This window comes from Trichosurus vulpecula, chromosome 2 (genome assembly GCF_011100635.1).
Source record: "Trichosurus vulpecula isolate mTriVul1 chromosome 2, mTriVul1.pri, whole genome shotgun sequence".
Lineage (NCBI taxonomy): Eukaryota > Metazoa > Chordata > Mammalia > Diprotodontia > Phalangeridae > Trichosurus > Trichosurus vulpecula.
The window spans coordinates 317,385,437-317,396,705 of NC_050574.1; the positions used below are offsets into that span (position 1 = coordinate 317,385,437).

General features: G+C 43.5%; 1 non-coding gene and 1 pseudogene across 1 annotated transcript; one reads left to right on the plus strand and one right to left on the minus strand.

Moving 5' to 3' along the window:
- Window positions 1-1,238: 1,238 nt before the first annotated feature.
- On the minus strand, window positions 1,239-1,402 carry LOC118840548. The gene has a single exon (XR_005009726.1). It is a non-coding gene; the product is annotated as a U1 spliceosomal RNA (small nuclear RNA).
- A 6,006-nt stretch (window positions 1,403-7,408) lies between these two features.
- Window positions 7,409-8,728, plus strand: LOC118840136 (annotated as a pseudogene).
- The last annotated feature ends 2,541 nt before the right edge of the window (window positions 8,729-11,269 follow it).

Here is an 11,269-nt window from a genome sequence, read left to right on the forward strand (position 1 = left end):
GAACTTCTAATTCTCTTCTTGCACTAAAAAAGTTGCAAAGTCCCTTTTTTTGGACAATGTTATTAGTAACTTTCCCCTTCCCTTGCCCCATCCCAATTAAAAAGTTTTAAAAGAAAGAGGAAAAAACTGCCTTATAACAAGCATCATCGAGGAAAATGAATTTATACAGTGGCCACTTTCAAAAATGTATATATCTGAACTTTATTTGCTTGAGTAACCTCTTTGCTTGTCACTCCCATCAGACTGTGAACTCCTTAATGACATGTCTTTTGTTTCTTTTTTATTCCCGGCATTTAGGGTATCGTTTGTTGGTATTTGTTGTCCTCAGTCCTTCAGTCCCTTGATCCTTAGGAGCATGCTGTCCATGGGGTTTTCTTGGAAGAGATACTGAGTGGTTTTGCCATTTTTTTCTTCCAGTGGACAAAGGCAAACCGAAGTTAGGAGGTGTCTAGGGTCACACGGCCAGTAAATGTCTGAGGCTGCATTTGAACTTGGGTCTTCCTGACTTCAGGAAGTATCTATCTACTGAGCCCTTAGCTGCCTCCTAACTTGTATATAGTAGGTGCTTAATAAATGATTATTGACCGTCAGGAGGTGAGGGAACATATTTCAAAATAGGTCCTCTAGAGACATGGTTGATTATTGCATTCATCAGAGTTTGTAAATCCTTCAAAGTTGTTTTCTTTACAATATTGCAGTTTGAAATAGGATCACAGTCCCTAGGGATGCTCTGAAATGTCATTTATTAAAACAGTGCAAATCACACTCTATACCAGAATTTTTCAGTTCTTCAACAATTGGCTAAGAGCAATTTAAATCCATTCCGTGCTTGGTATTTTTCTTCTGTCTATTTTAATCCTTGAGAAGAATTTTGCTTTTGATCATTCCCTTTTTAACGCTATCGAACCTCTCAACATAAATGTCCTACAGAGACAAGGTAAGTAGAAAGTTGCATTTAGTGGGGAGACTCGTTTTGGTGAGATGAAAGTCATCGAGACTCATATTACTAACTAGCTGAATCATTTTTGTACGTTCCTCTAAGTCGTGTAATTACTCTGAATTTTAAACGAGAATGCAAGAAAAAAAAAACAATACTCTCCAAAAGCCCGCCATGCTGCAAACCGTTTATAATGGAACTGCGAAATACGCAGACTAACCGCATGAGAATGTTTAGCTATTGCTTTTAGTAACTACCGTGACTTCAAGTAAAGTTTCACTGTTTTTCAAACCAGAAAAATCAGGGGAGAGCGCGAACGCAGTCCCCCACTACCACAAATTATGCAGTCGAGTTTCCCGCATTTGGGGAAATCGCAGGGGTCAGCCCATCCGGAGTGCAATGGATAAGCCTCGCCCTGGGGAAACCACCTTCGTGATCATGGAATCACCCCTGCCAGGTAAGTATGCTACACACTTCCACACGCATGCACTCCACCAACACACACACACTCCTAACGCACGCCCACTTGACCAGCTCTTCCGCCTCACACACAACACCACACGCGGGCACACACACACACGCGCACACACACACGCACACACACGCACACTGCACGCGCTGCCAGCCCTTCAAACAGGACAAAAACCGCTAGGCCTCTCCGACCCCCACCCAAATCTAGGTTTTCCACACGCAGGACCGGGTCGGAGGAAACACGACCGGCAGTCTCCTCATCTGCATACGCCCTGCCTCTTCCAGACGTCACCCACCGAGCCTCAACCAATGGACACCGCCATCTAATGGCTGGTCAGAGGAACTTTTAACAAGGAAACCAATGGCAACCCGAGCCAGCCTCAAGCATTTCTTTGCTCTGCCTAACGAGATCAGACCAGGTACCGGGCTTGGGTTCTACTCCCTGTCCTTGTCCTCGTCCTCCTCCTTGCTTACAACCGAGTCCCTCAGAACTCACACCTCCACGTAAACAGTTTGGCCCCTTCCTCAATTAGCCCTTCTCCTCCCAATCCAGCCCAGCTCCAATCCCACCTTCTCCCACAAAACCCTTTCCAAGCCTCCCCAGCCCCGGAGAAGGACGCTTGCGGACAGCACCAGCGGGGCCTTGCGGGAGGGGGTGGTCACTTACACCTTTCAGGTCCTTGGCCTTCTTCAAAGGCCGAGGTGCTTTGGTGGGTCTGTGCTAGAGCCCACCCTGGCTCTGATCCTTGCCCTGCCAGCTGCCTCGCAGACCTGGGCTTAGAAGACGCCTCTCTACTTGGCTGCAGCAGCCGCGTCCTGGCCCTTTCGCCGCGGACAGGCCCCCTGACATCTCTGGGCCCTCTTCCCCAATGCCAAAGGATCAGTCATAAACATCGTTGAGTTAGAACCGCCAGGGATCTTGGAGGCTTTCCAGTCCCTCTCATTTCACAGTTTAGGAAAGCCAGGCTCTTATTCTCCAGCCCTACAGGGTACGTTTCAGATGCTTGGACACGAGTGGCTGCAGGGTCGATGGCTGTTGATAGGACTTTGCACGGAATGCATTGCTCCACACGCCTTGTAGTGAAAGGCAGCAGGGTCTTCCAGTATGATGAGGTGGTCCATCTAGTCCACCTTGGTCCTGAAAAAGGGATCCTTTCCAATAATAAATAACTGACATTGCTGTAGAGGTGGGGAACGTGAGTTTGACTGATAAGTTCCCCCACTTTTCAGCCTCTGGCTGAGAGGATCATGCTGGAATTAAGTTCCTTAACTCTCCCTTCCTCACTCATATTTCCCAGCTCCTTATTAATTAATTTAGAAAATGTCCTCACTTTGCTGGTCCTATAGGTAATAAGGAACTTTACCATTGGTATTACACTGCAACTTTGTCTCAAATGACATATAAGTTTGAACTTGGAGGGCCCTAGGCCCTTTCAATGGAGAGCTGATACCACTCCCTCTCACCCTCCTGCCCTCTTCAGACATGGAGTCCATGCACCAAGACTTTCCACACTGGCAGCTGCTGTTCTCTCCATGTAAATAGCTTTGGAGGTTTTTGGAGCTCTGTCTTTGTACTGGTGTTCTTTATCCAAATTCTCCTATGCTACATATATTAAGCTTTAAAGTTCCATAATCTTATTTCAGCCTCACAACTGTGAAAATAATCAATCAATAAACATTTAAATTCCTACTATGTGCCAGCAATGATTAGGCTCAGGGGACTGTATCACCAATGTGATAGGCACAGCAGCTGCTACGAATATGCAGACATATTTTCAGGCTTGAATCACAACATATAACAAACTCTCTTCCTCAAAGATGAAACCGAGATATTTATTCAGATACCAGAAAACCAAATCCACCATGGTAACAAAGAAGTTTATACAAATCACCAATCCAGGGAGCAGGGACATCCCCAAGTCTTCCCTCAGTTAGGCCTCCCCACAAACAAGCTCCCCTAGGCTGAATTCCTCCCTCTCACTCCCTCTAGCTGCTCTGCCTCTCTCTCTTTCTCTCCCTCTCTCTCACTTCCTTCGCCACCCGTTTGGCTAGCTCCTCCCACCATGGGTTCTATATGACTCAGCCTCCACCACAGCAGTCAGCAGGGCCTGAGCCTGTCATATAGGCCTATTACTGGCTGGGAAAGATCTTCCCATTCCATTACAAAAAGAGGCAAAATAAACAAACAACAAGCAAAACAGTTCTTGCCTTAAGGGAGCTTACAATTTAATAGAGAAGTTTCCAGTCTAAGGGAAAGTAAGTAGTATAATAGAAATAGGGACTGAACCTGAGATTCTGCAAGACAAGTGAATTCCCTGTACCTATCCAAGGAACTGCCAATATGCATGAATTAAGATCTTACTATGTGTCAGGCCCTGTGCTAAGCCTTGGAGATACAAAGAAAGGCAAAAACCTGGTCCCCCTCCTCCAGGTGCTCACAGTCTAATGGGGAGAAAACATGCAAATATATATATATATGGCCATACCGGATATATACAGTGTAAAACCAAGGTAATCTCAGAAAGAAGGCACAGCGGAAGAGAAGGAGTGGCCAGGGATTATTGAGGAACCTAGAAAGGCATATAAATGATTCTGATTCTGATTCAATACTGACTTGATTTATTCCATTAATTTCCACATTTATAAGAAAATAATTGTTGAAAGGCATGTTGGACAAGTCATTAGCCTCTCTAGACCTCAATTTTCTAATCTGTAAAATGGGACTAGTAATAGCACCTAACTGACACTGTTGTGAGGATCAAATGAAATAATATATCTGAAGGACTTTGTAAACCTTAAAGTGACACATACATGCTTATTACTTATTATGGTTGTTGTTGTTGTTCAGTCATTTTCAGTTGTGTCTGCCTCTTTGTGACCCCATTTGGGGTTTTCTTGGCAGAGATCCTGGAGTGGTTTGCCATTTCCTTCTCCAGTTCATTTGACAGATGAGGAAACTGAGGCAAATAGGGTGAAGTGACTTGTGCAGGGTCACACAGTCAGAAAGTGCCTGAGGCTGGATTTGATCTCAGGTCCTCCAGGGCCAGTGCTCTATCCACTGCACCACCTAGCTGCCCCAGAAATCAGTCTTTATAAGCATTAGGAGGGACCCAACTATCCCGTCTGTCTCAGTTGCTTTTTTTATTGCAGGTAGAGTGGAATCCACAGCAGACTGCTGCCTGGCTTCTCTCCTACTGGGCATGGAGAAAGCCTTCCACTGAGTGTTGTTAGAATATTAACTGTTGTGAGAGGAAAAGGAGAGATTCCATGAGGGTAGAGTAGAGACCCTTAAAGCCACCGGCCAAATCCTGGAGCTCTAGACACAATTATCATTGTATTCCCCTCCTCTGATTCCCTCTGAGGCCTTAACATGATCGAATTGTTACTGTTGCTTGTGTGGTGAAAAGAATGTTTTAGGCCATATCATGTTTTCTGAAAACATTTCGGGAGACTTGGACTAGGAATAGGATTAAAAAAAAAACCAGAAGTGATAGGACTTTTGTCATGGGAACAACAGATTCCTTTTAACGGTATACACATGTATGTATGTGTGTATGTATTTGACATATATACATGTCAAACATATGGATATAATGTGACCCAGGTCCAGAAGAAGTCTTTGATTTATTATTTTAATAATTAAATTTAACCTTTATTATTTATTTCTTTTCAAATCTCTCTCATTCTTGCACTTTGAGAAGCAAGAGGTTTCTTGATATGTAGTAAGCACTATGTAAATTCTGCCGTTATTAAAATCTGGTCATTTTATCATGTGAGTAAAGGATATACTGAATGGCTTTCTCCTCACCAGAAGTTGTAGATATATAATAAAGGCTTAATGATTTGCCTAGAGTTGCAAAGCTAGTAAGCATATGAGGCAGGATTTGAACCCAGGTCTTCTGAACACGAATATATACCTTTAGGTATGTGTATGTGTGTATGCATGGATATATATATATATATGTGTGTGTGTGTTATGTATTGTACATGTGCATGTGTATGTTCCTACACACATATAATATACACACATGCACACAACTGTAATATGGTACTGTCCTACTAAACAGAGATTAAAGGACAAATAAGAATGAAATAAAGCCAAACTATCCAATACCTATATGGATGGAAATGAAAGAAAGAAGGGAGAACTTAGAACACAGGTGCAGTTGTTAGATCAACCAGATAGCCCTTTGGCAAAAGGATTTTCTTGAAAATTCTTTTTCCAAAGGGAGGTAGAAATTCTCCCGGCTACCTTCACACCTTACTCTGTAAACACAAGGTGATGTTTAGCCTGCAGGATGACAGCAACCTTTGACATCCAGACTAGATCCACTGTCAGCTTTGATCAGTAATAAAGAGCCACTAACCCTGGCATACGAAAAATCTTTTCTCGTCCACCTGTTCATGTACACACTTCACACTCCTGACGGTTCTTGCCTCAGTCTATAATGCTTCATTTTTTTGAGATAAAGCAGAGTTAGAAAAATCAGACTACTATCTGATTGTCCAACTTTTTAAAATTTTATTTAATTTTTCAGGCTTGTTATTCTTCCACCAGTAATAAGAAAGGAAAATGAGAAAAGAAAGTAACAGGATTTCCAGCTGGTTTGACTAAAGACAGTGAAAATTAGAGCATTCCCCTTCATGTCACAAAGACCTGGGTTCAGATTCTGCTTCAGACACTTACTAGCTTTGCAATTCTGGGCAGATCATTTAGCCTTTCTAAGCTTCAATTTCCTGATTTGTAAGTTGAGGAAAATAATACCAACTACCTCGCAGTGTTGTTAAAAAGACCAAAATGTGATAATATATCTTAAAGGCTTTGTAAACCTTAAAGCAATTGTACCATTACTAAAATCTCATCATTTTATTATATGAGTAAAGGATCTACCAATAATAGGTGAGATTTGAACTCACAACCTTCTAATGGCTTTCTCCACGCCAGAAGTTCAGTGTACCACAGAGTTCCCTGATATCAATATTAAGTAACACGTAAACTAGGCAGATGTATGTCTCCTAAAAGTGATCATCGTGGACATTGTATTATACAGTTTAATTCTCTATAGATGGAGAAATCCTACAGAAGCTTCCATTTGTGACTGATAGAGACTTACAGAGGATAGAGCACTGGGCCTGGAATCAAAACACTTGAGTTCAAATCTAACCTTATGCACTTATTAGCTGTGTGACTTTGGGTTTTGGAGTTTACCTCTGTCTACCTCAGTTTCTTCATCGGTATAATGGGGATAATAAAAGCACCCACCTTCCAGAGTTGTTGTGAGAATCAAATAAAGATGATATTTGTAAAGCGCTTGGCACAATACATGTCCCATAGCAGAAGCTATATAAATACTAGTGATATTTCCTTTAAGTGGGGTGGGCAACTTCATTGAGCTAATTGGCCCCACCCTTACATCTGCAAGGAGGAATTCTTTGCTTCTGAAGGATCAGAGCTGCAGGTGACCCAAGGGGACATAATCGGGTCACAGCATATTAACAATGACAACTTGTATTCAAAAAGTGGGACAAAAGATTTTCATATGGATCTATGATCAGATTAATTTGGGAGTTCTTTCTGGCAACGCAGAATGAAATCAATGCAGGCCTGTCCATCCTTGGGGATTCTTGTCCATGTTCTCCTAAAAGCTTGAGAATGTGTGTGTGTGTGTGTGTGTGTGTGTGTGTGTGTGTGTGTGAGAGAGAGAGAGAGAGAGAGAGAGAGAGAGAGAGAGAGAGAGAGAGAGAGACAAAATGCTGTAGGTCTGTCTTGCCTTCTTCCAGTGTCAAGTGGGGCACTCTGGCTGCCCACGTATCATCTCTTTTTTTCTTGCTATAGGACCAGCTTATCTTTTAGAATAAAAAGATCTTAGCCAGGAAATATGTGATCAGAAAAAGTGGCAGCTTAGTCATCTGTCAAGATGAAGGCATGATAGATGAACTGATGGAGTATTGCAGAGAATCATAAGAGATCCCCCCACCCCCTTTCTCTGCGGAATCATTATGGCGGCCGGGACCCTGTACACATACCCTGAAAACTTCAAGGCTCTCGTTGCTGCCCAGTACAGTGGGGCCAGATCCGCATGCTGTCCGTACCTCCTCACTTCCACTTTGGTCAGACCAAATGCACTCCTGAATTCCTCCGAAAATTTCCTGCCGGCAAAGTTCCCGCGTTTGAGGGTGTAATGGGTTCCGTGTGCTTGAAAGCAATGCCATTGCACCCTATATGAGCAACGATGACCTTCGAGGCTCAGCTGCCCAGGTGATCCAGCAGGTGAGCTTTGCTGACAGTGACGTTATTCCTCCATCCAGTACCTGGGGTGTTCCCTCTGTAGCCTGCCACTCTTGGCATCATGCACCACGACAAACAGGCTACAGAGAACACAAAGGAGGAGGTGAGGCAGGTTCTGGGGCTGCTCGACCCCACAGCCACCTGAAGACTCGGACTTCCCTGGTGGGGGAACATGTGATTCTATCTGACATCACACTTGTGTGCACCCTTTTGTGGCTCTATAAGTGGGTCCTAGAGCCGTCTTTTTGGCAGGCCTTTCCCAACACCAATTGCTGGTTCATAACCTGTACCCACCAGCTCTGGTTCTGGGAGGTGTTGGGAGAGGTGAAGCTCTGTGAGGAGATGGTGCAGTTTGATGCTAAAAAATTTGCTTAGAGTCAGCCTAAGAAGGAGGCTCCAAGAAAGGAGAAGGGACAGCTAGAAGAGAAACAGAAGGCCCAGGAAGAGCAGAAGGAAGAGAAGGCGGCCACAGCCCCCAGCCGGAGGAGGAGATGGACAAGTGTGACTAGGTTCTGGCTGCAGAGCCTAAGGTCAAGGATACCTTTGCCCACCTGCCCGAGAATACGTTTGTGTTGGATGAGTTTAAGTGAAAGTACCCCAAGGAGGACATGCTGACGGTCATGCCGATGGTCGCCCTGCTGTACTTCTGGGAGCACTTTGACCATGACATCTGGTCCCTGTGGTATGCCAAGTACCACTTCCCCCAGGTGCTCAGCCAGACCTTCCTGAGCGGCAAACTCATCCCTGAAATGTTTCAGCACCTGGACGAGCTGAAGAAGAATGCGTTTACCAGCATCATGCTCTTTGACATCAACAATAGCAGCGCCATTTCTGGAGTCTGGGTTTTCCAGGGTCAGAAACTTGTCTTCCTGCTGAGTCCAGACTGGCAGGTAGATTATGAATCCTACACATGGTGTAAACTGGATCCTGGCAGTGAGGAGGCCCAGACCATGGTCTGAGAGTACTTCTCCCGGGAGGGGACCTTCTAGCGCATGGGCAGACCCTTCAATCAGGGCAAGATCTTCAAGTGAGCATCCTCTCTGCTACCACCTAGCTGCCTATTTCCTACTCTGCAGGGAGATGCCAGTCATTAAAGGAAACTAAACACGGGAAAAAAAGAAAAAGAATGATAAGAGACCCAGAGCCCTCAGCCCGTGGGAGGTCTGTATCAGGATCTATGGGAAAATGGAAGAGAATTGTATAGGATGAGAAAGTGTGGTGTGATAGCAGCAATGTCTGCCAGGTAAGTGAGGCTAGCTTCACTGCTAAAAAGCAGGGAAGCTGTCCCTGAGATTACATTGGTCCAGAGGATTAGAGGTCAGCCATTAACACAGCTTCCCGGTTACCTTGGGCATAACAGGGCAGTCTTGAGGAGTCAGTGCCTTTCAGGCTTGGCACTTGTCCCAGTGTTAAGGGAGTCACTATGTCCAATGTACCCTGATGACTAAACCTTGTTTCATGGAGATAAGGAGGGATACAGACCTGAACTAGTGCCGTATCTTTGGCAAATTGCCATCCCCAGACTCTCCCAATGTGTGTCTCTGTCTCTCCCCTCCCCTCCATCCCCTCCAATGTTATAGTTTAGGTAAACCATTGTGGTTTCTTTTTTCTTAAGGGAGATCTGTCAATGCCTCATTTGGTTCCAGCATTCGGCTGGGTTACTAATCTGTGTCGATGGAGGTAGTAGCCGACATTAATTAGATCCTTTGACATTTTGAGCTTTGTTGTTGTTGTTCAATCATGTCCAGCTCTTCAGGATTCCATGGACCATAGCACGCCAGGCCCTCCAGTATCTCTTGAAGTCTGTCCAAGTGCATGTTCCTTGTTTCCGTAATATTATCTATCCATCTCATCCTCTGCTGTCCCCTTTTCCTTTTGCCTTCAATCTTTCCCTACATCAGGGTCTTTTCTAATGAGTCCCATCTTTTCTTTATGTGGCCAAAGTATTTAAGCTTCAACTTTAGTATTTGACCTTCCAATGAACAGCATGAATTAATTTCTTTAAGTATTGACTGATTTGATCTCCTTGCTCTCTAAGGGATTCTAAAAAGTCTTTTCCTGCACCACAATTTAAAAGTGTCCATCCTGTGGCACTCAGCTGTCCTTATAATCCATCTCTCATGGCCTTACCTTTCTACTGGAAAAATCATAGCTTTGACTGTACAGATCTTTGCTGCCAATATCTCTGATTTCTCTATAAGTATGCTGTCTGGATTTGCCGTAGCTTTCCTTAATTTCATGGCTACAGTCGCTGTCTGCAGTGATCTTTGAGCCCAAGTATATAAAATCTGATACTACTTCCATTTCTTCTCCTTCTGTTTGTCAGGAAGTAATAGGACCAGTTGCCAAGATGTTAGGTTTTTTTTTTTTTTTATAGTAAGCTTCAAGCCAGCTTTACGTTCTCCTCTTTCACCTTCGTCAAGAGGCTTCCTAATTCTTCTTCACTGTCTGCCATCAAAGTCTATCAGAAGGGACCTTAAAGATCATCCCATCCCAACCATTTCATTTGACTAATTTTGAGTTTTGCAAAGCTCATATATGTGTATGGGTGTATGTACGTGTATATATATATAAGATTAAATTTATCTGTATGTATATATATGTATATATACATACAGATAAATTTAATCTTAATATCAACCACATAAGGTAGGCATTATTATTATTCCCATTCAACAGAAGAGGAAACTGAGGTCTAGCTAGGTTAATGGACTTGCTGAGGTTCATAGGGCTAGCAAGTGTCAGAGGCAAGATTTGAATCCAGGAATTCCTGATTCCAAATACAGCTCTCTATCTACTTACTAAGCCACTTACTATCTACTTACTAAGCCACTAAATGCAACATGGTCTCTGAGTATCTAATCTCATTCCAGTCCTTAGGCTATACTTCAAGACTAAACATTTTCAGGCTTGGCCCAGAAAATGTATAAACAGTGTAAGGATGGGTTGGACTTAATAGTCTGTAAGATCCATCCCAATAGTCTAAATCTATGATGTTATGAATGGAAATGACTTTAAACTCTTTGGAATTTTGATATCCTATTGTCTCCTTTGACTTTGAGAAACTCTGCTCAAAATTAAAAGAGAAAAAAGGATTGTACGTTATAGAATTTACATTAGTTTTGTTTTGAAACACCGTGGTATATCTCAAAACCTGAGAGATGGAGGCCCAGTTACTTTCATGAGCTATGCTGCTGGAGTTCATGCCTCCTCGTGCCAAATACACATTCAGAATTTCAGAGTTGCAGTTTACAAGGGTTATTTTGTGTGTGTGTGTGTGTGTGTGTGTGTGTGTCTGTGTGTGTGTCTGTGTGTCTGTGTGTGTGTAATCTCACATTTGTGGCAAGACTTACTTAGCTCTCTCCAGTGAGCTCAATTCTACCATACCTACCCTATGGAAAGCCTACTAGAACCACATTTGCTAGAACCTTCACAAGGATCAGCTGATTCCTGCAGACCCCTAGGTAGCAAAATCCCATTTTAAGGAACTTGCCTATAGGTCAGGCAGGGATGAATATCCTGACGCCTTCCCTTGCTGGGGACTTCTACCACTAGGAATTTTGATTCAGTAA